This window comes from Phoenix dactylifera, chromosome 1 (genome assembly GCF_051530095.1).
Source record: "Phoenix dactylifera cultivar Ajwa chromosome 1, Ajwa_hap1_PhDact_Kaust_v1.1, whole genome shotgun sequence".
NCBI lineage: Eukaryota > Viridiplantae > Streptophyta > Magnoliopsida > Arecales > Arecaceae > Phoenix > Phoenix dactylifera.
In genome coordinates, this window is record NC_143190.1 from 35,002,409 (window position 1) to 35,016,428 (window position 14,020).

Sequence of the window (14,020 nt, forward strand, 5' to 3'; positions counted from 1 at the left end):
TGGGTGCTCAGATCTGCCATCCACTTGCATCATACGAGCTAGATTACTGATGCCCTGCCCTCAATCACATAAAGACATATGACAGAAAGAGTGCATATGTAAACTGAAACTCGTTAGTACGTTATGGGGATGCTGGTGCATATTTAAATCACAGACAGCATTGATTCAAATAAACTGCAGCATGATGATAGCATAAAATGACAATATTTATTGCAAATACCAGGATCATGAGTAGCAGTGGCAGGAAATTCTCTTTTGGTGGTAGTTACAATTACAGTCTTGTGCTGTGCCTTGAAAATTCTGCACTTCATTATGGATGCTCATCCACTCCAGAGAACCCCATATTGACATTCTTGTCCTGAAAGTTTGCAGCAGCGCACAAATTAGACACAAATATTAATTATGACTAATAATAATCATAAATGAAATTACAGCCTCGGATAATCAAGTGCTAGTAGAAAAGAAAAAGTAATGTAAGTATAGAAAGCTGTAAGCCCTCCAAAAGAGTTAAAATTTGAAAAAGAAAAGAAAAAGAATGAGGAACAAGTCACTGCCTGTTTATCCTTACTGAGACCAATGCACAGACATGGTCCCTCCTTGCACTGAACGCACCTTTCACAATTTACATTCAGTCGGAGACACTGATTTTGTGTATCACCACCTTACAAAATTTAAAATCAAATATAAGGATTTAAAAGATAACTGTGATAACGCACACCAAGTTTAACATCTAAAAACTCTTCAACATCCTTAAACATATTATAATATATAACAAATGCTAGAAAATGTTGAAGCCATTAGTATTAGACAAAGAAATATCACTTTCTAAAATTACAATAGTTATTGGATAATCCAATATAAGATATACATGGAGCACACAAGAAAACGACAAAAGTAAAAGAAAAATAGGCAACATGTACCCAGAATAATTAATATCATATTGCACTCAATTGCTCATCCTATCACTATTAATAAAGTATTCTCTGAAATGAGGGTCACTCAATTGCTCATCCTATCACGATTAATAAAGTAGTTCTCTGAAATGAGGATAACTTGCATAATCTGTAAATGCTAGTGTTCTGTTCATGAAGCACTTGGTTGAGCAGACTTTGAGTGCATTAAGTATAAACAATGACTGGATAAACTTAGACACCACCTCTTCTTTCGGTGAGCTTTCAGAGTTTTATCGAGTTCCAGTACAGTAATTCCTGTCTTAATTCCAACCAGTTGAAAACTAACCAAGACCCTGCCTCCAAGCCAATATGGAACAGAGCAGGGGTAGAAATCACGCACCATTTCTACCCATTCCAGTAGACTGACCAATGAAACATTAGAAAAACAAAGCAGAAACTCAGATATAGTTTTATCACATTATGGTTGGAAAATTGTAGTGAAAACTATTAAATGCACAAAGCTACACAATGCGTCCAGATAGTAATTATGGTTTCAACAACTGAAGAAACAGTTTCCCAGAACAAACTATGAGACAAATAATAGTTTTAAAGAGATAATTATGTACAAGAATAGCAAAATGAAGAATGTAACAAGCTAAGAAGTGATAGAGATCATTAGAAATATGAATGTAACAAGATAATAGGTTTAAAGAACCTCAAGAAATTTAAGTTAAAAAGGGTCAAAATTAAACTGACAGAGATCATTAGCAATATGAATTTTTCTTCCCAAGAAGTGAAAGAAAATAAATGGAACTCAAGACCGATATAAAAGAAAACTTGAAAAAAAAGTCCAATGTAGTAAATTCTCCTCAGTTTCACAGAGATAAGATTAGGGCTGAAAACGGATCGGATATAGATCGGATATTGATATATCCATATTTTTTAACAAATAAGGATATGGATACGAATATTAAATGGATATCAAATTAATATCCATATTTGTTCTAAACGGATACGGATACGAATCGGATATTAAGCATATCCATATTTGTTCTAAACGGTAACAAATGCTAATCGGATATTAAACATATACATATTTTCTCATCCGAATACAGATATAAATCAGATACTTTTTTGGATATTTATCAAATTTGAGCAAAATTCAATAATAGAAACTAGCAATAAAGATATGATCATAAAAGAAAGATTCAATTAAAACAAATATAATTTTAACAAGCATTTATCAATAATAAAAACTAATAATTTCATAAAGAATATACTACTCAAAATTGTTCGTCACCAAAGTAGACCGGATCTATAACGCCTCTAAAGCATCTCACGACTGTCGTCGGTTGCAATCACTAGGTAGAAACTAGAAAGTAGATGGGATCTTTCAAACCCTAATTGCTTAAAGACGACGAAAAGAAAAAAAAGGGACAAAACGAACGAACAAGAAGTTTGAGCCTTTCGCTTATGCGGGGTGATTCGAAGAATTTTATTCGAATCGGATATGCCGTATTCGGGCTACTATCTTAAGTGACGGTCATTCGATATCTGAGTTCCTTTTAGTTTAGGTTTGGTTATCGCTTAATTAGTTTCCCAATTTAATTTAACTTAAACTTCTTCTTTTCACTTACCTTTATTATATAGATATCCGGATTCGGATCCGAATCCAGAAAAATCAGGTATATCTGCATCCACATCCGTATCCGGAAGATTTTTGAATGGATTATCCGAATCCGGATCCGATCGGACTAAAAAAATAGTATCCAAATTCAACTCAAATCGGATACATAAACAGATACTGTCAGATATAATCCAACCCACTTTCGGACCTAGATAAGATTAAAAGATTCAGGTGTAAGAAAGAAAAAACACTGCTCCCAGATACATATATAGTTCACACTACCAATGGATTTAAAGAAAAGAATATATGAAAATATTGTTCCTATACAAACAAACATCATATGTGAAGAAGAACAAGAATAGATTATGTGATTTTGTGTGACACTGAATGAAATAGAATAGAACTGCAAGAAATATTATCCACAATATTATCGCAAACACAGTAGTGATATAAAACTAAGTTCATTGGCATCAAAATACATTATTTTCAGATTTTCTAAGATAAAATATTAGAACAGAATACATTTGCAGCTGAACTCTTCCAACAGAGTCCCCTGAGGTTTGAGAATTTGTTAACAGAAAATTCTAAAATAAGCAGCATATAAACAAAGGAAATTTTCTTATCTCTTGCATATCTCCTTACAATATCCTATTCCTTTACTTCCTTCCTGTTATCTCTTTCCATCACCACACCCCAGATCCTCTTGATCATCTCCTCTCATCAACACGTCCATCAGAGTCCTCCCCATCCAAGCCACCATCATCGACAAGGTCCATACTTCCTTCACCTACCGGCCTATCTTTGGTTAAAAATTTCATTCATACTTAACGAAGCAAAACTGCACATTATGAAAATTAAAAATAAACACGAAAAAGAAAAACCGAACCTGATCTAAAGTACCGTCACGTCCACCGGCAATGCACCAAGATCCTCTAGGAATCAAGAAAAAGAAGAACCAACGAAGAATCAAATCCCCTAAACTAAAACCCTCCAAGAATCGATGAAAACCCTCATTGGAATAAGAAATAATTAAACTCAAAAAAGTGAAACAAGACGAAACCCTCGGACAGAAACCCTTAGCATTCATTCAAAACCCGGCGGAAGAACGAAAAGCGAGAGGGGGAAGAAAGAGAGGAGAGAGAGGAGAGATATAATTACGAAAGCACTGAGATGTTCTGGTCATCGAAGAATTTGGAGTGAACGGGGATCATGGACTTCCATTGGTCATTCCTCTCGTCCACCTCTCAGCGACCGGCCGCCTCCTTTTCTTTGAGACTCTTCCTCACCGTATCGTCTGGAAGAAACGTGACACACAGAATTGGAAAGGTGGGAGCCTATTTATAAGAGCGGAGCTTCGGTCCACCAGATCCGTGTAGTATACCAGCTGTCAAAGGAGGACTTGAATAAACATTCCATATAATAAATGTTATATAGCTTTCTTTTAAAAAAAACCGTTATATATATTATCGCACGCGCATATTGTATTTTTTTCTTCGTGAAATATGTGCCCTCCATTTTGGCCGATTTAAGTGATTATGTGATATGATGCCGGTGAACAAAAAATTATTAGTTAGACCAATTTTACCATCTCAGATGGACCAATCCCACCGCAATGCAGTATGCATATATTGCTTTGCAGTTGAATTGGTCCACCAAATTTAAGTAATTCTATCCATCCATATCTATATCAAGATGTATGTCATATTACTAGTGAACAAGAAATTGTGGGTTGGATCAGATCCATTAGTTCAGCAATGGATCATTGCAACTGCAAAACAACACATACAAGCACAAGTCAATAATTTTTTCTAATGCGCAGAATTCGAGATCTCTAGATGGCACAAAAATTATATCCTACACCAAGGTGCATGTAGTGGTGCACCATACTAATCACAAGCATATGTTTTTGTAGTGATGCGCTAAGATGACCACTTGGTCACTAAGTCTGTAAAAACAATTGGATATGATGTAATCACAAAATATCCATAATCTATATAGAGTTTATAAGCTAGAGACTTTTAATTAATTGAAAACTTGGTTAAGAACATGATGTAAGTTTGTTTTCAACATTTTTTGCACAAAGATTTTAGAAAGTAGCCCACAAATAATTGAAGGCCCATTTGTGGACTTTCTAGCAGACTTTGCGATTGTATCTCTTTTAAAAAATTTGCAAACTGCTACAAAGTTTTCGTAAAACTTCAAAGTTAGGAACTTATAAATTATCTAAAGCCGGCTATATATTTGCGCACAAATATTATCAAAATTATAATCACAATATTTATATAAAAATAAAAATTGTTATTGATCAGTATAAAGTTGTTACTTGTCTTAAAAAAAATAAATTTTTAATATTAAAATATACACTAAAATAATGGTTATTATTATCAAATAATAATACTTTGTGAATTATAAAAATATTTTTGGAGGGAATTTGTAGATAAAGATTTGAATTTTGGAAAATATTTTTTATTTGAAAGAACTTACAAGTGAAAAGGACGGTTGTTATTAAAATTATAACGGTTTGTTGTAATTAATAATAATAATAAATAATAAATAAGAAGTCAGGGACCTGTAACAATGTTTGACGGCAAACATCAACATCAACACCGTAACGGTTTTTATAACGTTATGTTAAAACTATCGCTGTCCAAAATTCGTTATTTTAATTAATTTTAACTTGCACGGAAGTGAAGCTGACCGATGGTCCCGGCGCTTATGCTATATATAGAACGCCTCCCTGGAGGACTTCTACCCTTCCTCCCGCTCTTCTCCCTTCTCTCCCAGCGATCCATCGGGATCCGGCGATAGGACCGCCCTGAGGTGGAGAACCTGAGCTGCCTTTCGCGCGAGAGGCTTGAAGGGATGGCGTCTGCCTTCTTCTTCGCATCCCTGGAGCGGTGATCCCGCTATCAACTTCAGCCACCGCCGGAAGATGAGAACGACGACGAGGAGGCAAGCGATCCGTCCCCTATTTCGTATCTCTTTTTTTTTTTTTCCTTTGCATTCTTGATGCGGTTCTTGATTACTTGTTTCTTGTTTTCTAGTTTGGTTTTGATGTTCTTTGGATTCCTGAGATGGTTGTTGGTTTCCAGTTTGGTTTTAGTTGGTTCTTGATTTTTTTCTAGTCTGGGTTTAGGGTTATATGTGTTCTTGATTTCTAGTTTGGTCTTGGTGTTCTTTGGATTCCAGTAATGGTTCTTGGTTTCGAGCTCGGGTTTGGTTGGTTCTTGATTTCTAGTCTGGTTTTAGGGTTATGTGGTGATTCCCTTGTTATTTCCTATCGTAGCTGTGATCTGTCGAGTCCTCGTTTTGTGATGATCGTCCAGTTCTAGGGCTTGACCATGTGATTTATTAAATCTTGGGAGGTCTTGATGATTTATTTTCGTTTCCAGAGTTTGTTTTTATGCCAATTTCCATAGATGGCGTTAGATCATTTCCTTATGAACAGGTCGATAGAACTGTCTTATGTTATAAAAGTCTCTTGGTTTATTTTGATTGAATTGGTAACATGTCTAATGGTGTTTGAATTCTTGTGGAGGTTGAACTCCTCTTTAGCTTTTTTACAGGTAGACAACTGTTGTGCAGCGATCAGAATTGGAAAAGTATATAGTCTCTTTGAGATATTCGTTTAGTGATTGAGGTGGTTTTACTTTGTTGCTGATATGTCTTTCATATTATTCTCGGTTTTCCCCTTGGTTTACAACTTGGTATTTTTAAAAGGATATTTCTTTTCGATCTTTCAACTCTGTTTGATTTTAATCATATCTTTTACAATATCAAATGATGATTGGAATGATTTTTAAAGATGTTTCCTGTTGCTTTGCTTGGTTTGAATGAGATTTGGAGTTTATTTTTTGTGTTTCAATGGGGTTTTAACATTATGTTCAGTTGTTATGGAGTCATTTTGATCATGCAGAGATGTAACTATGTAAGCAGTGTGGTTGACGGGAATGTGGCTATAAGCATTTTGTATTTTTATTTGTCTGCCTCCCTTTGTTTTACTGATACTTCTTTGAAAGATTTGGTATTTTGGGTTGGCAATTGAAGTAAATACTTGTTATTTATGTTCAGATGGCTTCGTCCTTCTGTTTATCTTAGTCTAGTTATGCTGCATAGTGATTCCTCCATAGTCTTCACCTAGCTTGCTTGTGAATGCAGCAATTTATTGCAATTTTTACTGTCTTCTTTATCTTTCTGACTGATATGCATGTGCAGCCTTTTATGATAGTTTGATTCGGTATTTCTAGTTAGTGTTCGAGCAAAAAGATCAGTAATTCATGTATAATGGGGTCTGACTTTGTTATTAATTTTATTTAATGGAGATGTTCGATGTGATTTTCGTTGTTGAATCGCTGCACTTGTGGATGAGCAGTGCTCTCTCATTGCGCCTGTTGCTCCATTAAATCCTTCTTATGTTCTTTCAAGATGTTGAAGAGATGTTTTTGAATAGGTACAATTAGATTTATCCATTTTACATCAATGCTTGTCTTTCAGATCTGTATCTCACTGCAGATGGCAAATTAGGACTCCAGTAGATAATTTTGATGATGATTTGTTGCTCCAAGAATCACCGACAATGTTACTCAATGAAGCTAAAGGATGTAATACTTTTCATTTTTGTTGCTGCAGTTTTTGATGTCGTAGAATGTATCTCTCTTTGGAGAATATGGAAAGTGGGATTCCAATATCTCATGGTTTAGTTTTAGTAATTTGGACTATGCAATCAAATTAGATGCTTGAAGTATTTCTGATTAATACATCGATTGGTGATAGGTTGTGCCATTTATATTTTTGGTACCTCTGCATATCTATCAACTTTATGTTATTGTAACTGCTGCGTACTGCTTGATAGGCATATTTAGTGCACTATGCTTTTTGAGTACAGAAAAGAGGAGATACTATAAAAATGTTGAGGGGAAAAAAGACATAAATATATTGTTGAATATATTTAAACCTAGAAACACAAATCAAGACAATTGATTTATTTTCCTAAATAAATCTTAAGAAGCAGAATTTGTGGAAGAATGAGTAAGAGAGACTCGTGCGTGATTATATTCAAAATAATGATGGATGGGATCATTGGATGAAGCTAATCTATTATGTCTATTACTCAGTCAAGTAAGCTTACCCCGCTAGTAGTAGGGACCTGGCCCTTTTGTCAGATTGTTACGTGGGCATAGAAAGAAATATGAGTTGCTAATAAAAAGTGGAGAAACGTTTTAATGCATTTTCTTTTGTTGAAATGGTCATTCATGCAGACTAGTGCTTTTGAGACAACTTACTAATGTACAGTTTGGTCTTCTAGCAAGACTGAATGTGAAACATGTACATACTAGGGGCAGTCATGTGCAATGATAAGTTCAAGCAAGCATGGTGTGAAGAGTGAGGCATTAACCAAGCAAAGCGATCTAGCAGTAGAGGAGGAGATGATATGTTGGCAACAATATGGGCAAGCAGGAGAGCAAGTAGTAAGTGATTGCAAGGTAGGGCAAGCATACGTATCGACTATTCAGATAGGCAAAAGGAGGTTTGATTTGTGGTAGGACACAGTAGAGGTGATCAAGAGAGAAAGGGATCATAGGTAGGTAAGTAGTTGATGGTACCCATCCACCTGTGGTGAGAAGAATATAGGGCCTAGGGATATTTCATCAGTTTATGGCATAGGATGGGCAGCTCTCTCATTGGATCTTGGCAATAAAGAAAGGGATGGAAAGGCAACTTTAAGTATTTTAGCCATAGGTGGTTTGCTTCTGTCATGCCCCAAATTCAAGACATAACACGATCATGCTATTGAGGGGTACCACCTACGAGAACATGAAGCCAACAATCATAATCTGTAAACAAATCCACCTTATATAAAAACATAGTAAAATGGTCCAAATCCATCATCCATTAAACAATAAAGCAAACACCGGTTCAGAGCGCCTAAATCCAAATAGGAATACTATAACCCGTAATCCTCAAAATTCAGAAAGTCATTAACTACAAATTTATAGTCAATTAAAATACTAAAATTCTTCTATAAAATTGCCAAGCTTGCTAGCGCGAACTCCAAACTTGGATCATCCTTCATTCCTAGTTATCCTATTCGTCTGAAAAAAGAGAAAAATAAAAAGAGATATGAGCTACATAGCTTAGTAAGTAAACCTTTTACTACCTTACCAGATCAAGCATAAGTTTTTACATATATCAATAAATCATTTTAAGAAGATAACTAGTATTAGAAATAAAAAATATTTCATAAAAACAGTATAATCATAAATCAATCATATTCTTGCGTATGTATAAATCATGCAAATTACATGAATATGGCTTCCAGTCCATAAATAAAATCATGCTAATTTTACAAAGTCAAAAATCATTTGTCATTTTTTCATATCATAATTTCTAATAATTCTCTCATACTAAATGCTAAGGTCACCTTATACCTGTAATAGAGCCGTACTTAATATCATGCCAACTACTATAACCTACTGGCGGGGCCGTATTCCGAGCTACTATAATCCGCTGACAAGGGCCATAGAGGAGGAGATATGTTGGCAACAATATGTGCAAGCGAGAGAGCTGGTAGTAAGAGATTGCATGGTAGGGCAAGCATACATGTCGACTATTCAGATAGGCAAAAGGAAGTTTCATTTGTGGTAGGACACAGTAGAGGTGATCAAGAGAGAAAGGGATAGTAGGTAGGTAAGTAGTTGATGGTACCTATCCACCTGTGGTGAGAGCAATATAGGGCCTATGGATATTTCATCTGTTTATGGCATAGGATGGGCAGCTCTCTCATCAGATCCTGCCAATAAAGAAAGTGATGAAAAGGCAGCTTAGGGGTGGTCTGTGCTCTCACCCCTTGGTTCGGGATATAGGGATGATGAGGAGGGATGGGGTGGCCGTCGAGGCCAAATATGTATTTAGAAAAACCAATGGGGCGGCCGACTGGGTGGCTGCCTTTGCGGCTCATCATTCAGGGCACACCTTCTGGGCGGGGGAGGGGGAGTTGCCATTGACACTCCGCGAGTTAGTGTTTTTTGACTTTATTGGGTGTATTCATACACGTATTGTATGAAAACCCGTTTTCAGCAAAAGAAAAAAAAAAAGGCAGCTTAAGTATTTAAGCCACAAGTGGTTTGATTCAGTCTCCAAGCAGTTGTTTGTTGTTTGATTGACACCAGCCCTGTTCTGAGAGAAAGGGCTGAGAGGATGGTTTCTCTTTGGTTTCCCTGCAGTTCCAAATGTTGTGTTTTGTCAAGATTGTGATATATCAATGATTTTCTCCAACAGTCTTATGAATGGTATCTTTGAAACATAGCCATTTTTTATAGTTATGTGTCCTTTAAGATCCAGTTAAAGTTGTTGAAAGGTTTTCCCTTTTTTTTAAGGATTAGGAAAGTTTAGCAGTCAGGGTTGTAATTGCACTTAGCTTTTTTGGCAGGTGAGTTCCTTTGGCTAGGGAATTCACTGAAATCCAGTTATTCTTATTATATCAGTTGTTTGTCACATTAAAGAAAAGAAGAGGGAGGACAATGGGGGAAGCTGAAGAAGGGAATACTTCTATTGATAAGCTACAAGCGGGGCAAATAATGGTGACGATCAAGAAGTGACGAATGGTTACTTGTATAAGACCAATTGACTAGCCAGTTGAATGATGCAAGCTCACAAGAATGATAGACCTTAGGATTAGTCAAACGATGGCGGGTCCTTGAGTAGTCTATGAGATCCGTGAGAATGCCAGGAAGAGACTACATCAAACTTGGTGAGCCAATAAAGTAAGAGGGTTTTCTACAGGCAGTATGAGCCAACAACGGGGTGTTGAATTGTGAGCTAGGTATTAGCAACATAGCTGCCTGCACGGTCTGACATTTAGGTCAACATTAGAAGCCACAAAAATAGGTCAACAAATTGGGCAAATTTCAGTGATAATTAAGAAAAAGGCATCGTAGAAGTTGGAAGATAATCTCCCAAACACTGAAAAAGTGTAACCCATGTTGCAAAAAAGGGATCAATATTCAGAGATGGAAATTAAGCCTATAGAAGGTTAGTTAGAGCTTGGAGAGACGGAATTTAAGGTTTTGAGAGGTTTTTCCTATACATGAGAAATGCCTATTGTTTAGCAGTAAAATCAGCCACAAACATCTGGATTCGAGCTTAAAAATGTTGCAAGTTGGATACAGGATGGCAATGGCTCCAGAGATGCCTTAGCGTGCTACATCAGTATTTGAATATTGATCCTGAAATATCATGTCAAAAACAGGTCAACCACCCAAAAAATAAAACCATACTGCAAGTAGAGGTACCGGGAAAGCCTTGAGGATGGCTGGAGTACTGTGGGGAAGGTCCACATAGACGTCTTGGTGTTAGTTGAAATAGGTGGGTTAAGATCATGAAACAAGAATGGACAAAAACAACAAAAAAAAGAGTGCCCTGCTTAACTTTTTTCTTTTTTTTTTGCTTTCACTGCTGGAAAATGAATACTTTCATTTTATTTTTCGAGTAACCATTCAATGATTGAACTCCAATTTTTGAACCAGAACAGCATGAGCCTTAAAACCCTGAGTAACATTCTGCCCTTTTTCTTTCTTTCCTTTTTGTGTTAGTGTGTGTGCGTGGCTACAGGATATCAAGTCACCTTGTTCCAAAAACAATCCACCTTAACTGGCTGGCAATTATCTAGTCTTTATCCCACATGTAGTCTTTAGCAAAGTTCTAAGATTTGAATGTAAGCTCTATTACCATAAAACTCAAGGAGCATTGTCAGGAAACAAACCATTATCCAAATGGGCATAGACATAGATGTTTACAATTTACATGAGCTTAAACAAAGGTCAACATACAAGTGCACATGTACAGACTTGCACGATTGAACGAACAAAAGGAATGTACCATAGATGGCATACGGCCTCCGTGCTATTTAGCTCTAACAATAGTAATGAAGTAGATTGTGCATCATAGTAGTTTTTTTTTTTTTGTCTCGTCTGTTTTCACATTACTTTCACTGTAGTGCAAGGATCGTCGAACTGATACCAGTAGATGTACTGGTCGGCCACCGGACTGGTTGCACCGGCCGGTACGAACTGGACCGGTTCGGTATAGGTTGAACTGGTCGGTATGGGCCGGTACCATTTTTTAACATCGAACTGGACCGGTTCGGTATAGGTTGAACTGGTCGGTATGGGCCGGTTCGGCATTTCTTGCTGTGGTGCCAAATATGAAAAATGTCAGTGTGCTTTTATATGCAAACATCTCTACTGATCTAGCTTTTCTCTCATCATCTATACAACTTATCTCTTACAATTTCCAGGTTTTGTTTTTGCTGCCAGCTAGCACTATCTATCTTAGGTGCAATCTCACCTAAAATATGGTTTTAAATGCACATGGGAGCTGCATTATCTGTTGGAATAGACATAGACCCCTGGGCAGTGGCTTCTGCTCGTCAAAATATTGCCTTGAATGGCACAGGTTCGAACAGTGTTGGTTTACTTGGTTTCTAGCAAGACCAGCTCACTACAATTCTCAAACCCAAAGAGAAAACCTTGTATGACCTTGAATTGGGATCTGCAAAGGGCAAAATAGAAATTGTCATACCAAATGTACTTCTGAATCCTTTGAAAGAAATGGCAGAAGATATTGTTGCTTATGGGAAGCCTGACAGGACTGTTGGTCTCTCAGGAGCATGGTATGCTGTACCGATCGGTACAGGTCGGTACCGGGCGTACCGTACCCGTACCGATGGATACCGGTATCGGTACGCCAGTGTCGGTATGCCTGACGTACCGCGTACCGTACCGTACCGACATTCGGTATGCTTATGCTAGTGCGGCACCGGTACGGGGTTCGGTACCGGTACGGCGAACCTTGCTCAGGAGTTTTATCCAAGCAAGTTTCTCCTTTAGAACACCTCATGGAAAAACTGTGTTATCAACAGCTTTGTATATCCTCTATTTGCTTGTAGCAAAGAATATTTTTGTAGTTTGTGTCGTGGTATTTTTGTAGTGTCACTAGTGTGCATGCATTTGTTCGTTCATTCACAGGGAGATCTGAATTCTTTTTGAACTCCCATCATCATGCAATCATGCTGTTATTGTGATGCTAGCTTGAGATTTAGTTTATGCCTATCTTGTCTATTTTTGTGGTTCAGTAAGTTTAAATAATCATCAGAATCATGGGAGTCCAAAGATAGAAATTTGCCAAAATGCAGCTGAAGTCAATAACAAGAAGCTCATCTCACATGACAATAGAATGTCATTTCTCATTCATTTTCAGTCCATTTTTGTTCTTAAAAATGAAAAAAATTCATTTATCCTGGCAAGTGCAATATTTTACTTTTACATGCCTTTGGACATATAAAATCTTATTTCTCATTTTCCTAGTATCCTGATGCAGGTACAGCAAATCAAAGAGATTTACTCATTGTATGTAGATAATATATCAGAATCTGAAATGGAAGGCTGTACCTGTCTTTATGGCACCAAAACGACAATGTGATTTTTTAACCATGCTCAACACAAGCTGGCATTTTAACTGAGCAGCCAAACGCATCCGCAAAATGTTTGCATTTCCTGCTTCCATAGATTCTACAAGCTGCTGTTGAAAGATCATGGAAATCTATATTGCCGCTTATTCAATTGCAGTTACCAGGATATTTCGCTGTTGTACAATAAAAATATAGAGCATCAGGGTGGTTATTGCGATCGAAGTGGCTCACAAGAAACAAAAGGTGAATACTGCAGACACCATAATTCTACCATTTCCGGGGCATCGCATTCGTTCTCATCAATTTTTAAGAGAAATTATGTTTCACCGTGATAGTTGGCAATATGTTTTATATTTGACCATCCATTATGCAATTTCATGCAGATCTTGCCTGGTCTGATGCTACTAAGATACTGCTGCTTTTGTTTTGCTTAAGTGATATTATTTTTACGAAGTGCAATTCCTCTTTCAGTTCTGATGCAACCACAATTGAACCCAAGTTGGTACTGCTATATGCTGCTCTTTTCCTCTTTCAGGGAGTTTGTGTTTGTAGAGCATTTTGGTGATGGAAGACAATGATCTACTCTTCTTTTTGTCCTCAGAAATGTAACTCGACAAAGGTAAGCTGAAAATCAGGTGGCTTGAACAGTTCTAAACATGGATTAAGCACAATTTTGTTTCCAAACGTAGTAACTTTTAGATTACTGTGAATGTTACAGATCATTTATTTAGATATTCCATCATGTATAAGCTACAGTTTGGTTGCGCCTCGCGAACATTGAAGATTTCCCTCCAGGGATTGCTTGCTTCCACTCATTAATCATTCTATTGGCAAGTGCCCGGAAAATAGCAAAGATACGCATATTTTTCTCAAACAGTAGACGTCGGGTCTCTGAAATGTTGCAGTTTCATAAATAATGAAGATAAACTAAGACTTACATCAGATCTTTTGGTTTATAACATCCTTTATTGTGATATGATGACACCAGGACAATTACAATTAAATAATCATTATGTTTTGATGGCAGCAGGA

The 14,020-nt window shown here is 36.8% G+C and overlaps 3 long non-coding RNA genes across 3 annotated transcripts; 1 reads left to right on the forward strand and 2 right to left on the reverse strand.

Annotated features, from left to right (window-relative positions):
• Positions 1–220: 220 nt before the first annotated feature.
• LOC103707174 (uncharacterized) lies at positions 221–3,830 on the reverse strand. Its single transcript, XR_016412389.1, has 5 exons — positions 3,679–3,830; positions 3,407–3,452; positions 3,163–3,307; positions 555–661; positions 221–358 (listed from the first exon to the last, which is right to left on the reverse strand). It is a non-coding gene; the product is annotated as an uncharacterized LOC103707174 (long non-coding RNA).
• A 1,442-nt stretch (positions 3,831–5,272) lies between these two features.
• LOC103707175 (uncharacterized) lies at positions 5,273–14,014 on the forward strand. Its single transcript, XR_003385730.4, has 3 exons — positions 5,273–5,472; positions 12,898–13,607; positions 13,707–14,014. It is a non-coding gene; the product is annotated as an uncharacterized LOC103707175 (long non-coding RNA).
• LOC148715186 (uncharacterized) lies at positions 8,353–13,110 on the reverse strand. The gene is made up of 2 exons (XR_015987519.1): positions 12,969–13,110; positions 8,353–8,612 (listed from the first exon to the last, which is right to left on the reverse strand). It is a non-coding gene; the product is annotated as an uncharacterized LOC148715186 (long non-coding RNA).
• Positions 14,015–14,020: the final 6 nt, after the last annotated feature.